The sequence below is a fragment of the Pieris napi genome, chromosome 11, assembly GCF_905475465.1.
Source record: "Pieris napi chromosome 11, ilPieNapi1.2, whole genome shotgun sequence".
Lineage (NCBI taxonomy): Eukaryota > Metazoa > Arthropoda > Insecta > Lepidoptera > Pieridae > Pieris > Pieris napi.
Genome location: NC_062244.1, coordinates 6,814,105 through 6,830,379, shown reverse-complemented (window position 1 = coordinate 6,830,379; position 16,275 = coordinate 6,814,105). Strand labels below are relative to the sequence as shown.

Genomic DNA, 16,275 nt, shown 5'->3' with positions numbered 1-16,275 from the left:
TTCTAAACAATAGTCCAAATCCTTACTTTTATCTCATACATACATACATTTCTCTCTAGTTAAATTGAATAGTATTGGATATTTATTTCAATTCAATGCACATTTTTTTAAGCGTGTTTTACCGTCGTAAATTTCAAATTTTGTAAGATACAACATGATAAATATTTTTTATACAAATAAACGTTATGTAAGATTGATTGGCAATAGAGAGAGGCATCCGTATAGCTGCACTCTGCTAAATTCAACAAGTCATTATATCTCGCATTCGATATTCAAAACTGGTCATTATTCACGTCTCAGCTTTGTTTATGTTCCCTCAGTCTAAATAGGGTGAACATCTTTTTCAAGTAATGTTTTCTTTTCAAAATTCAATGTTTATTATTGTTTCGGTGTTTTCTAGATCTACAAATATATCCATATAATGTATAACTATGTAATCTCTATTGTAACAAATGTACTGTCACCTCTGGGCGGGAGCTCCCCGGTACCAGCTCATTCACCATGGAGAGTGGTCAGAGGAGTGGTTCAGATTAATACCTACAGCTGAGTTTCATCATCGGACGTCGAGGCTGAATATGAAATTCCACCCGTATCACATCGTTCCACCACTGAGCGTTTTTAAGGCTGTTTTTGCCGCGCACCGCCACTATGTGGAACCAAGTGCCCACTGATGTATTTCCGAACCAATTAAAAAAAAATAATAATAATTATAGATTGTCTACACCATGAACTCCAAAGTAATGGACAGATTCTACGTAGATAAGATGTCTGAAGAATTTTCTGGAACCTTTAGAGTGAACCACGATAATTAGGGCAGAAGTATACACTTATTTAAGAAGTGGAAACAAAAGCAAAGTTATTTCTACAAAAACGTATATTATTACTAGTGGACCCGACAGACGTTGTCCTGCATGATATTTCAAGCGATTAGTAAAGCAAAGTATGAAAGTACCGACTGCAGCGCCATCTGGCGGGCTGATTTGTGAATCTAAACCATTCCCAGATCCCCTTGAACACACACAAAAAATTTCATCAAAATCGGTCCAGTCGTTTGAGAGAAGTTCAGTGACATACACACTTACAGAAGAATTATATATGTAAAGATATTATATTTATAAACTTGTAAATTTTTACTTTTTAATAATTAAAGATAAATTCTCATTAAGTTTTTTTTATTACGTCGCCAATTATCAAATAATATCCACTATCGCTCTCTTTACTCACTAGTTAGTTCAAAATAATTATTTAAGATCTATTTATCCCATGTGAACTTACGACAAGGTCAGCCGAGTTTTAACATACGTTTGTTTAGGATCTGTGTTAATTATGAATAATCAATAGGTGACTTGTTATTCGAAGGGTTATTTTATTGTTTTATGTTATGGCGTTTTCACAATATTCATACATATTTATAACTAATTTTATAATTATTTCGCCTTCTCAAGCATTATAAAGCGCTTTAGTATTGAAATAATATATTAGTTCAATCAAATTAATAGGCCACACGAGATCAATCAATTCATGAAAACTTACACATGTACAAAAGACATCGACGCGCTTCGTTTGCCACACATAATTTTAAATAAGGGTTTCCTACAGGATAACTGTATTAAAATACAGTACAAATAACATATAACAATAAATATATGTTAGGGAGTCACGGCATTTTAAATTCAAGGTATTTTTTATAATCATAAACTAATTAAAGTAAGTGTATTGATACTTTTTTCACTTACATTTTACATTAAGGCCTAGGTTGTCTTCAAAAGTAATACAACGACAAGATTTTAGTGTATCCCATATATGTAATGGGTAACTTTCTTTTTTATTTTGAATAATATTTACATAATATTATGAATAAATTACTCGCCCATGGTAGCATTAAGCAATGTAACATAAGTTAAACATGTATCCGTTTATTCTACGCGATATCGTTAAGATAATGTACCAATAACATGATCATTTAATGATATGCCACTTACTACAAAACTTGTCAAATACTTAAGAAAACACTTTAACGAGACGATATCTAGAACATGCATAAACATTACGGAGGCTGTTTACATACTGAAAACTAGCTGTGACCGTGGCGTCGTGTAGAAAAAGATAAGTTAAAGAATATTAATAAAGTAAAAATCTAGAAAGATTTTCAGCAGTTCTGAAAATAGTATTTCTGTATTTTAACCTTCGTCATGCAGCGCATTCCACTCGCCAAAAAAGCGCCAATTACAGGTCAGATTATCTGAGTTATGACTCATTTTACGACAAAAATATTATTATATGAAATAAAATTCGGAAATTGCAAGTACCCTCTTTTCTCAAACCCCAATCTAAACGACTGTTTACTATGCTTACGTCTATACAGTCATATCACGACTGGTATTTCGGAAATAAAATCCCGGCGGTAGACTAGTGGAGTTAATAACGCAATATCTAATCAAAATTACTTTAAGCAATTACTTTCATAACTAGAGTATTTACTGATAGTGCACACTTAACTAGTATCGTGGGTATTAATCTATTTATATACAAACATTCATAATTGTGGTATGCCACAGGCGGCAATATCTTTAGTAAGCGATCTCGTCTATATGTAAGGAATGAGCTTTTAAAACATTAAGGAGTACGAATATGAATAAAATTTGGTTTTAAAGGTATGCATTCTTTTACGAAAAAAAAAATAGTTTTTGTTACTACACAGTTTTGCTTAAGTTCCTCTAGCGTTATTTGACAAATTTTGAAATGCATCTATCCAGAATGACGTCAGTGTTTAATTTAATGATCGCTTTAGTATAATTTGATTGACATTTGTCTCACAAGATATATATACTTTATGCATGCTGTCTCTCTGCAGGGTTAGGACGAGATTCAGAAGCGAGATTTAATCCTGAATTCTGTATGTCAAAATCCAATACAATATTGACGTATATGAGTCTCACCCGTACTTAGTTAGGACAGCTTCGAGGTCTGAGGTTTGTCATTACATAAAAATTAATTCAGTTGCTTACTTAGCTTCCTACCGATGCTACGGCCGGGTAGCAGCGTTAAAATGTTGATGGATTAGATTAATTAAAGGTCATTGACATATGTATACCTAACCGGATATGCATTCTGGGCCCCGACGCTTTGCAATTTCATAGCAATATGAGCTTTAAGTTGACCGATAAAGCATATTGATTAATTTTCATTAAGGCAAAGTGTCGACCGCGGTGACAGTTTTAAGATATTACCAATTTGGGTAATTAAAAGTATGCGTTTAATTAAATACAAAATGTTGTGATCGAATTTATGCGCTTTGAATTTTTTTTACGCAAATAATGTGCTGGTAATTAAAATATGTAAGAAATATATACCACTTACAAATGAGCAAAAAATGCCTACAATTTTTTTTAAAATGGCGTCAAAATAATTTTTATAAAAAAAGTAATTATGATGTTCCGTTTTATTACTGTTTACTTTTGTTTATTTAATTTGGTCCTTCGAAACGGCGTGGATAACCTTTATTGCTAATTTATATTCACTTGTTGGTTTCACTTGAACGAATACAACTTAAGAACGTTTAATTCAACAATAATAATTTTCTAATAATAATACACAATAATTTTCTTTGTTGTTTTACAACCAAAATATTTGGAATGTTTACCTTCTTATTTTATAAAAAATAACAATATGTGAAGATTTTTAATTGGCCCACTAATGTTATATATATACATATATTTCTGTATTATGTTAATCTTCTGAATAAATAAATAAATATTTGTTTAGTTTAATATTTATTCCGGATATTTTTATAATTCACCGTTTTCGGTTGTGGCCTTTAAGGCATCAATATATCTGAAACCAGAGCAGTCTCGGGTTATCTTTGTTAAATATATTCGTATTTATCGGTGCAGTTTAAACATCAAAGGCTAAATCGAGGTAATTATCCGAGGGTACGAATGCCTGAGCGATGACATGTCATGTTTAATGTAAAACGGATATAGGTCGTTTTCTTGTTGTTTTGACAAGAAAATTAATAAATGAATGCAATTGAACAATATGCAATGTAAGATGATAGGTCTGTCAAATATTTACTGAAAGAATCAAGCTTATTATGTTGTGAGGTACGTCTCTTTCAAATGTATAAGAGAATGAAATTAGTATTTTATTTATATCAGGTAAAATAAAGGGTTGATCTAACTTCTATACGAAGGATTTTACAGACCAGTATTAGGAAAACAACGGTTGTCAAATCTTAAAAGAAATTGTATCATTGGTACGATAGGTATTTCTGATGTAGAACCCGAGAGGAACTTTTATAAACTTCAGAATTCAATGTTTGGAATGTCTCCACCCATTCGGCATATCTTCATAATCAAAGGAACTGACATCGGCATCAAAGACCTTATAAAAAAATAGTCTAAGATTAGTACGAGCACACTTTTTGCATTCCTAACTTATAACCCTTCAACTGAACAATCTATGGGAAAGTTATTCCAGGAATGAACGATAAGGGCACACTTCCTTCGATATATCTCTCTTTCACTCATATGAGATTACGCGACGTTGAGCAAGACAGGTAATAAAGAATGTCCCGTACCAACTCGAGCATTATTATTCAAAGAAAGTCACCAGTCATCCACGTACTTGGAAATTGTTAGTTTTATAAAATTGTTACCTTAATTAAGTTAAACGTGTGCATTAAACAAAAGAATTGTTGAAATACTCAGGCGCATTTTAATTATGAATGAACTACGCTTATTTTTCTTATATTCTTAAAACGAATTATTAATTTTGAAATATTAATATTCGATCCATCAATTGCTATATTTTTACGACACAATATTAAAGTATCTAATTTTATAGTTCCTAAAATTCGTGTTTAAAAAGAAGACTATAAAAAATTATCAATATCCTCTCGCACTTATCATATAGTGTTGGTATTGCACATTTTGCTGTAGAATAATTTGCCTACTACAAACGGTAACACGAATAATACTACCAAAAAACGTATTCGATGTTTGTTGACTTAAGCACAGTTTTAAGCACCTTTTGAAATGATCCGGTTTTTACCTACATGACCGTAATTTTGATCGTTAATAATTCCCGAGCAAACCTTTACTTCTGCAAGTTTACAAAGGATATCGAAATGTATATCTATCTCTTACGTATGAAGCCGTATTGAATGGTTAGATAAAGACGGAAGATGTAAAGCTCGAGGCTTGCTAGCGGGACATCGACCAGCAGCTTTCAGAAAAACCTCGATTTGTGGTAACAATATTGCAACTTGGGAAAACATGATTTATGCTAAAGCGTATTTTAATTAGTTTTCTAAAATTACCTTTATTTTGTTGTACCAAAAATCTTACCTAGATAAATACTTCGTAACACATGGCCGTATTTATGTTTTTACTTATATTAATAATTATTTATATTTTTTTGTTTGTTCATAAAAGTTTCATTAATTTTCGAAAATCAAACGTAAATGTCTAATTAAAGTGAAAACAGACAACTTAAGACTCAGTTCCGATTTTTGAGTTACAACTTTGTCGTTCTGCGGTTACTTGCCCCGTGGACATCGACAAAAACCGTCCAGCCTTTACTCGTGTGCGTAAATACACATACACCCACACAACCTAACGCGCATACCGACAGCGCTCGCGCATAGAAACTTTGCAGTAAGCAGTTGAACATCGGCTTTTAGGGTCAACATTCGTTTTATAGCGACCCTGTGTGACAAATTTTTAACATTATGTATAGCTTTGTGTATTAGGATGTGTTTATGAGTGTGTGTGAGTGTTGTGATGTGCCTTGGAAAATGTGGGATAAGTTTTTCTCGAAGTCTGTGAGAAAAAAGCTTTAGGTAAGTCTTTTCATAGCTTGTAGATTATTATGTGTGATCTAGATTAACAGATGAAAGTGTTGTATATGATTAAAGACTGGATTCGATTTGATTTACCAAGGCGAAGTTCCTATGAACGGTTATGAACTAACCTCTCAAGCACCAAGTTGCAAGCATTGTAATATTTTCATTATTACATTCTACAGCACTGATATAACAAGCCTTTGATGAACATTATCGTGTTAAGTTTAATGAAATTATGTCTTTTGTGTATATTTATAAATGTGCCATAATTCGTAATATCTTTAAGTATTTGTCATGTCATTGGACAATATTTTGATAATCGTTTATTTATCGGATTTACTTTTGATGTAACAGAAACTAATCAAATGTACTAGAAATTTGCAACACGTGATTCCTTTCCTTCTCTACAAAAACTATTTCAATTCCTTTATAAGTATTCCTCACACGATAGTGTAAGCAGTGTTATAAAATATATTCCATTAGCAAAATTCATTTGCTATAGCTCTGGCACTCTTTTGATGAACAAGTTTTTTGTCTCAACCAGATTCTTTACAGTAGCTAACGGGTTAATTCCATTGGCTGGTTTAGTTTAAAAGTGTTTCTACTAGATCTCTACATATCTATATAAATAAACAATACTATATTTACTTCATTTTTATATAGTTATAAGATTAAAACGCGTTTAGTCATCACGATTTTATAATTTGAAGCTATAATATCTAGACGATTCAACTAGGAGTCAAGCTACTGCCAAAAGTGGAAATATATAGTAGGTAATATCAAGTTTTGTGATTCGTATTATCAGATTACAGATGGTACAGCATCTTCGTAATCATATCAGTCTATCAATCTGACTTATAAAATGTTCTTTGAGAGTAATCATCAATCAATTCATACAAAACTCAATCAAAATCATATATCGTATATCGAATAATTGAAATAATATATAAAATGAGAGCAAATCTGTTTTTCTTCAAAATGTATTCTTTCAAAGCCATCAGTGATTCTTTAGATTTTATTATTCGCTAAAGACTTCCTACATTTACAGTTTTTTATGGTAGTCCACATTTAATCTACTGTTACTGTAATCCAAATGTAATAGACGAAAAATAATACTAAAGCCGATTAATGCCAATATTGTTCCATGGATTACTTTGATCATTTTCTTTTATAAGTTGGTGATCATCTTTATGTGTCGTCCACTTTTGGTTCAAAGCCCATTGCTTATAGTAATTAACAGTGTCGGCCAAAACTTCTGATGATGCATAGTACGCAGATTGCGTGTGTGATTAGATATTTTTGCCTTCCGGTTCATCCGGATATTAAAGGCGCTTTCTATATTTAATGTGAAAGTTATTTTAGATTATATTAACAATCCTTAATAGGTTCCACCTAATCAAATCACACCAAATAAATCTACTAGATATTGATTGTGTTACAGCCCTTTTAAAATTACGACGTGAATTTCTATTTCATACGCTAACTAATGAATTATTGTATAAAAATAGGGAACTATAAATAGATAAAAAACTTAAAATAGCTTTTTTGTCTTTCGCCGTCTCTGGTTCCACGAAACATGACAAGAACTAGACTGTTTGGTCTACTCATTTGCTCCTCGTCATCCCTCGCGAGACGATGTTGTCTCGATCACAAACAAAACACAAAGATTAAATTAAGCTCGACAGACTTGCTGTTAATAAGTCGCTTTTTTAGTCATCTTTGGAAGGTTCCAAACCTGTATTGGCGATTGTTATCTCGTTACAAAATGTCGTCATAAGAAATTCTTGTAATAAAAGTTATGTACCGTTTAAATACATCATATTTAGTTATAATTGCGTATTATTTTAACGAGTAGGTATAATTATCTTATAAGGCAAATTTTCTTCAATGAAACGAATATTAAAATAAATAGGAGTTAATAAGCAACACTTAAAATCTTCACTTTTAAAATGAAAAAGTTATTTATATTTATTTGAATCAAGTTGTAATATTTATCGAATCGTGTGCTTAATGATGTACGTTGGAAGAATAGTTATTTGTTATTTAAATTGGATATAATTGTATGTAAGTGTAGTATGTAAGGCTTACTTACCTTAAGTAAGGTGCGTAAGTCTTATGAGGCAGAACAGACGTTGTTGTATTAGGCAGTATCAGTTGTATAAAAATATTTTTTACGTGTTTAACGGACTAGAAAACTAAGTTCTTTACTTACCTTATAACAATATTTTTTATTTTAAAATGACGACTCATTGGTCTAGTGGTTAGTACCCCTGACTGCGAATCCATGGGTCCCGGGTTCGATCCCCGGCTGAGACGAACATCGATGTGATGAGCATTTGTTGTTGTGCTCAGGTCTTGGGTGTTTGAATATGTATTTATATGTCTATCTATCTATAATATGTATGGATATCCGTTGCCTAGTACCCATAACACAAGCTTCACCAGCTTAGCATGGGACTAGGTCAATTTGTGTGAATTGTCTTTAAAAAAAAAAAGAAAAAAAAAATGCACAATGATTGGCCACTGACGTTTAATAAAAATTGCGTTATTTTTTTATTTATGAAGTAATTGTGTATTATCGAGACTTAAATTTTTCCTCATAGGTCTCGCATAAAAAACTATAGATACATGATTTATCCTATGTAGGATCCGGATACATTCTCCCCTTGATATTAAACAGGTACTAAATTCAATTCTAGCGAAAAATCACCTTTAAAGTCTGACCTCAGATTTCTGTATCTATTTCGATATCCTTTGTTTTTTATAACAGACAAGTAATTGATCAGCCTTACGTGCCTGACACAAGCTGTCGACTTTTTGGATCTAATTAATGCATGCCGGTTTAATCACGATGTTTTCCATACAAACGAGTGTTTAATGCGCACATATCCGGGGATCGAACCTATGACCTCATGTATGAGAGTAGCAATCTGACACCTCTAAACCAATACTGCTCTCTCTACATCTATAGACCAAGAATAAAACTTCGTGAAACACGTCTAATAATAAAAAACCTTTAATAATATAATAATAATATCTCAAACTTAACACGGAAATGCAATAAAAAGTTATGAACACGTTATAGGGGTAACCACAACCAGGCTAATAAAACAATAACTTTATTATACTGTATTGTTATGCTTGGGCGCATAAAGCCGCGAACCCGTAATAAAATTGTGACTATACAAGCGATAGCAACTGCAGTAGCGCAGTTCAATACTAAATTTGTATGAGATTTTATATATATTAAAAGTGAACAGTTCCCAAATCCTGGCAAACGTAAATAAATGCCTTGATTTGCGTAGTGTTCTTTCATATTCGCTTCTATGAATGAAGAATATGGCAGATTTTCACACGTTCGTTTTGTACAAACTGAAAAAAAAAAAAAAAACTTAAAATCGCGTCTGGCACATAGTTAGCATTGTCAAAAATGTCTGGCAATAAAAAAAGTATGTCAGGTATCTTATTTAAAAACGAAAAATTAAACATTACGCTTCTTAAAATGCTTTCTTCAGGATTATTACCTGGACAGGTAGGATGCGCACTAATGAACGCAACCGCTACCGCCAGCCAGATAGCCCAGACTCTACTATACTATAAGTAGGTAACCTTTTGCCAATCCGAAACAATTATGTCGCCGGAAATCGAATCTGTCTCGAGGACCTCCGAGTGCAAGGTCTTATCGGACCGTGTGGATTATAACCAACTTCGTTACCGAGACGGATATTACTCTATTATATTTGTACCTTTATTAGTCTCTTTAAAATAAATATACTGTAACTAGTGGACCCGACAGACGTTGTCCTGCATGATATTTCAAGCTATTAGGATATTAAAGTATGAAAGTACCGACTGCAGCGCCACCTGCCGGGCTGACATACACACTCACAGAAGAATTATATATATTTTTAGCAATCAGGAGTAATAATCAAATAAAGGAAAACAATTCGAAATAACGTAAGAAGTGATTTAACCAAAAATAACTTTATCAAAGAACAAAACACGGTATATTCGAAATCACACTAAATCTATCTTAAAATTAATCTTATACAATCAAAACAACACGACTTTGGGTATTTTAAAAACAACCGTTAACCTTAAAACTATTACACAGAAACCACCGAATAAAAATAACATAGAACGAACTCACAGTATGCGGCCTCGATACCAACCACCTTACTCGTTTACGTCCGAGCAACAAATGAGCCCCCCGCACATTGAGACCTTTCTTTTATAAAAGGCGGCTGGGTATCGAAACTACCTACTGCAATTTCTGCTTATACGGCCTCTCCTGACTGTGCACCGTCCTCGGATGCACTGTTGATCTCTTCTTTGGAAGAACTGGTGGAAGGCATGACGGTATCTTGGTCACCATGTTCACCCATATGTGGTTCGAGTGTTCTTGAGGAAGCAGCAGGACTAGCACACGCAGCTGAAGGCTCACTAACGTCATCGGGGTATTCGTCATCGCAATCTGTGCATCAATTATTCTGTTAGTTAATCACGACGACATTACGTTAGTGCCTAGTCTGTCATTCATCACTCATCCAAGGCCCTGATACAAAAGCACACTTCCACAACTTTAGCTAAAACACTTCGCTTTCAAAAGTATGCATACATCATCTCACAAAACATCTCACACATTCTCATACTTGAACTTGTACAAGTTCCCCCGTTAGCAACATAAACCAGGACTGCGCCTGAAGTGAGTTCAAAGAACACACCACCCGGGACAGCGCCCGTAACACTCTCAAAAGAGCACCAGCACTAAGGCTGCCAGGACTGCGCCTGAAGTGCGTTCAAAGAACACACTAACCGGGACAGCGCCCGTAACACTCTCAAAAGAGCACCAGCCCTAAGGCTGCTAGGACTGCGCTTGATATGTATTCAAAGAACACATCTTCCGGGACAGCGCCCGCCACGCGCACAGGATGCACGTCTGCCGAGGCCCGCTTCTCAAGGTTGCTGGCCCCAGGAACACACCATGACCGCACCACATTGGCAGTCCGTTTCAACCAGCAAGGCACATAGTTGCCTCACACTCGCACGCAAGGCAACATATCACGCGCGCATCTTTAACATAAGGAAATAACATATTAGTAACGGGGTTGAAACTTACTTTCGAAAAATGCGGCACAACTCTCAGGGCACCGTACTTTTCCCATGATGTAATGGGTTGACGTGAGGCTCTTTGGATACGTTTCTTAGAAATGCACCCAGACCCAGTGGGTCGTATATTTACGAACAAATTGCATTAAACCGGGAAACCAAAAGTGTTTTAAAATTAGGTCATAAGTGTTGTCAACCCCGATATGTTCATGCTCGTCATGGAATACCCTCAGTAAGCTAAGCCTGTGACTATTACGTATATAACAAGGCAAACGCGGCTCCTCACCAAGGGGTGAACAACGATAATAGAGCACATCGTTTTGACATACGTATCGTCTAGGGTCTAAATTACCTTCTCCGAGCTTACGTATGAGATCGGCGGTCTCGGAGTCAGCTGATTTAGCCATCTGCGCCCAGTTCAAGGGCCGTTCTATGTTATTGATTTGATTAAAGTTCCATTCCTTACAAAATGATTTAACTAACTACAACACTAAAATAATAATTGACCAAAAATAATAATTAACACAACTAAAGACCGAAACTAATACCTACAGAGAATAACCGCTAAATACAACCGAAACGGCCGTCACATCTGAGCCAAACGTAGAATACCCCCAATCCGCTGTTCCACTCCTCTTTTATAACCTGATACTCCGTCCGGTTTGCTGGTTGGGATTTTTTTTTTCTAAGATGGCCGTTTCTGACAGTGCAGCGTCCTCGACCGCAGCATCACTTGCAACCTGCTCATAATTGTCTAGCGCAGTCTCTGTAAGGGAACTTGTAGTAATCTACCTAGCTTCGTGTCATAGCCTGAAGCGTATATCTTGAATTGTAGGAACGAAAAATGACATTTATCTCTATTTCTCCATTACCAGAACCATGTGCGCAAGCGTGCACTCAAGCGCACATAGATAAGGTCTAATCAAAAACCAAATATTACAGAATTAGATAGCTTCAGACTTAGCACGAATTAAGATAAAACTCAGTATATTTGCAATACACTGTCACAACGACAGTGGCTCCTAGTGCTCTCCTAAGCGAAAATTTGTTAAAACAGAGACCCATACATTTTGCATGTTCTCTAAGTGGCCTAAACACATTACCACCACAAAAATATGAAACAGAGACCCATACCTTTGCATGTTCTCCAAGTGGTCTAAACATATTAGGACAACAAAAGTTTAAAACAGAGACCCATACGCTTGTATGTTCTCAAAGTGGTCTAAACACATTAGCACCACAAAGTCAAGTCTCGAAGGAAAATGTGCACGCATCCGGCGTCCACTCGCCTTGCCACAACATCAGGAACCAGCTAGTAGCTCTAACTCGTAGCGGTGGCACGGTAGCGCGCGAATAACCTTGTAAGGCCCACGCATGCCGGGGTCCAGTTCACCGGTGATTTGTGCAGTCTTGCTCACAAACAAAGTCTCCGACAGCAAAGGCGTGCGGCCACCGTCGACTTCCGCTAACGCAGGCATCCCGGCACCATCGACCGGTTGCAAGCAGTTCGGAAGCTCGCCACCTGCGAAGAGTTAAGAGAGCCTCCCGATTGGGAATAGAGTTAGTAATTGCCACATCTCACACTAACGATCTGATGACCAGTAACTCCACAGATCACATATCGATACCGACCAGTAACTGCAGTGGTGAAGTCTGCATGGTACTTTGCTTGGAGATATTCCTCCAAAGTGAGCTGTAGGTATCCTCCACAGCACGTCGGACCACTGGAAACCTTTGTTGCCTACTTCAACACGTAGCTTGTTGCATTAAAACCCCTTTTCTATAATCAAAAGTAAAATTACAATCTGGTAAATATACCCACCAGCGGGCAACTCGTGGAAGAAGATCCTTCTTACGTTCGGTGGCCTTCAAGGCATTGCAATCGGTGATTATCTTAAAACTTATACCAACCAGGTAATGCCGAAAATGTTGCAGAGCCTCGACGACCGCCAACGTTTCTAATTCATATGAATGGTACTTGGGCTCCAAACCCTGGGTAACCCTACTAAAATAGGCTACCACTCGTTTATTACCATCCGTGTGGGCCTGCATAAGCACGGCACCATATCCTGCACTGCTAGACGCTAGGTGTTTAGTTCAGTGGGAAGGCTCGGGTCCAAAATCGCAAGTATAGGCTCTTTGGTTAATTGCTTTAAGAACTCTTGTTTGACTTGATCTTGTTCGGGTTCCCATTCAAATTTGACGTCTTTCTTAGTGAGACGCGATATACATGCGGTTTTTGTCCCGTAGCCTTCAATTTAACGCCGGAAGTATCCAGCTAAACCTTAAACTTTACGTACCTGCTTAACGTTAGTTGGAGTAGGTGAATTAACCAACGCTTCAATTTTATGCAGACTCGGCCTAACCTGACCATAACTGATAACACGACCCAAGTTCTCTATTTTAGTTGTGAGGAAAGAACACTTTCGCAAATTGACAGAGAATCCAGCTTCTGTCATTCTTCAAGACATCGCGTAATAGAGAAATACCGTCGTCATTAGACATACTTACAATAAGAACGTCGTCAATGTACATAAGCACACTACCAGCCTCCGTAGTCACCGCTGTAGTTGCTGTACCGGATATTAAAAACGGAGAGAATTCTTTAATGACAGCCATCAACTTAGCACACTCCGCACCTTCGAGAGGCGTATTTATGCTGTCAAATTGGTTAGCATTCACAGCATTCACAGCATTCACTACTAGTACCCTATCTGGTGTGTGAGTTAGGTATTGTTCACGTTTCGTGCGAATAAACGTGACGCCATCACGATTGAGAACGTCTGTCCCTATTATGAACGGCGTATTCATATACAACGCAGGTACAATGAGAAAATCAACTTCAAGCGAGATATTACGTAGTTCGATAGTCAAAGTCATATATTTGTCGAGCGACAAACTCTTTGTCACCTATTCCCTTCAATAAACAGTTAATCGGTCTGCGTGGACCAGGAAAGTAGTTTACTACCGCAGATGATATTAAAAAATAAAAACATTAAGTGCTTAGCTAGAATTGAACAATTTCAGGCTATCAGGGTAACGATTATCTAATTTGCGGATAGACTTAACATACGTGGCTAAAAATGAGACCAGATTTTCTGTCGTTAAGTCGGCGTTAGTTGCTTCGGCGCGCACTTGTACATCACTAATACCAAAAATCACGATTTGGACCATAAGTTCTTCACTTAATCCTTTTACATGGCGTAAACGCAACGAACAACGCGCGTATTCTGCGTATGACAGAAACTTTTCTGACGTCGAGTTAATAACTTCGTGGAGAATTTGCGCGTAGTTCACCTTTTGCGGACACATGAACCTAAACTCTTTAACGAAATTTGGCCATGAACGCTCGTTAGTAGCCCACTCGTTTAACCAGGCTTTTGCGTCACTTCTTAGGCAATTATCCACACGAGAGAAGCAATCATAGTCGTCCCAATGGTTAACCTACCATGGCGCGAATGCGAATGCGACCTAACGCGACGCGAACGTAACCTAACGCGACGTGAAAGCGACCCGTCACGACACTATTGTGACACGAATGAGAACGAGTCCTGCTGCGACGCGAATATGAACACACTCCACCATGACTTGAACACTGCCTATTGTTTCGCACAGACCGCTTTCGACGGCTACGCTTAATATCAGAGCGAGGCGGCTTCGTCCTAATTGACCGTTCACGGGAAGCACGTGGCAACTTATTCTAAAATTAACGGTTGTTTACAAGGCTTATTTGTGAGCGAAATCCTATCCCACTTCTGATTTTAGCAATCAGGAGTAATAATCAAATAAAGGAAAACAATTCGAAATAACGTAAGAAGTGATTTAACCAAAAATAACTTTATCAAAGAACAAAACACGGTATATTCGAAATCACACTAAATCTATCTTAAAATTAATCTTATACAATCAAAACAACACGACTTTGGGTATTTTAAAAACAACCGTTAACCTTAAAACTATTACACAGAAACCACCGAATAAAAATAACATAGAACGAACTCACAGTATGCGGCCTCGATACCAACCACCTTACTCGTTTACGTCCGAGCAACAAATGAGCCCCCCGCACATTGAGACCTTTCTTTTATAAAAGGCGGCTGGGTATCGAAACTACCTACTGCAATTTCTGCTTATAATATAAAGATAAAGATATTCAAATAGATCAAAGCGTAGGTACTTGGCTAAGTTTATATTATCAGTGAATCAATACTGAAAATAGTTCAGACTAGTTTGCTATTTTCTCTAAAACTGGTATGAAATCGGAGGAAGTATAACAACTTGTCTGAACACTTTTACACCTTATAGCTAAGTTAAATAATTATAAATGTTTTCCCGCGGTTTCATATGAACATGTCGTGAAACCAGACCGCGAGTGATTTAATACTTTTTATTTATTGTTAACACTACATCACTACTACAACACTATATCAGATTGTTTGGAATCATTCTACGCAGTTAAGTAATTTAGTCAATAATAATAAAGCCCGTTTTATTTCCAATCATGACAAAAACAAATTATATGACGCAGCTTAGATTATTTTACTTTTTTATAAAAAAAATTACTACTTGTTATTCTATATTCTAGTTCTATTTAGTTAATAAATCACATATTAATTACACAAAGATTTGAATCCCTTAGTTTTATAGAAAATGTATTTTAAAAGTTAGAAAAGCACAAATTATTTTATAAATAGACGTTAAATGTAAATTCGCAATAATATCAGTACCAATTTTAGGAATAAACAATCTTAGACTGTTTCTAATACACGGTGTACATAAAGCTCAAACTGTTGTTCAATTCTAATATTATTAAAACCAAATATACACCAAAATTTCGAAAGTACTATAATTTATTATTTACTTCTTCAATGTCTTAAATGTAATCATTACAGCAAAATGTAAATTTATCGGTGTTTAAAAGTATTTAATCTCATACATTAATGGTACCGAAATCGTGCCATTCCGGTAGCCGTCGGTTCGTTAATTAATTACAACATAAACGAAAGTAAGTTAATATAAACATTCTACATTAATTTCATGCCACAAATTTGCGTAAATATAACGTTAACCAGTAAGGCGTTTAACCTCTCTCGTTTCTGTTAAAATATTCTTTTAGATGTGTGTTCTTTTAGTGGTAGACATAGAAAGCAATACACTGTATAAAATCAGCAATGGAACTAACACAGAATTGCGCCCACTTCTTTCCCATAACGGGGTTATAGATTCGTATTACTTGAATTATCTTTGCTATTTATAAGTTATCTGTTTCATCTATTCTTTTCGGGGATTTTTATTTATTTTTTGCGTACGTCTGGTGAGCT

The 16,275-nt window shown here is 35.7% G+C and overlaps 1 protein-coding gene and 1 long non-coding RNA gene across 2 annotated transcripts in view; one reads left to right on the top strand and one right to left on the bottom strand.

Moving 5' to 3' along the window:
• The first annotated feature begins 5,637 nt into the window (after nt 1-5,637).
• LOC125054214 (F-box/LRR-repeat protein 7-like) overlaps nt 5,638-16,275 on the top strand; it is a 70,299-nt gene continuing 59,661 nt past the window's right edge. Inside the window, exon 1 of the mRNA XM_047655974.1 lies at nt 5,638-5,842. The gene's annotated coding sequence lies outside the window, so the exon portion shown is untranslated. The remainder of the gene's footprint in view (nt 5,843-16,275) is intronic.
• Nucleotides 9,814-15,091, bottom strand: LOC125054215. Its single transcript, XR_007117681.1, has 2 exons — nt 10,662-15,091; nt 9,814-10,319 (listed from the first exon to the last, which is right to left on the bottom strand). It is a non-coding gene; the product is annotated as an uncharacterized LOC125054215 (long non-coding RNA).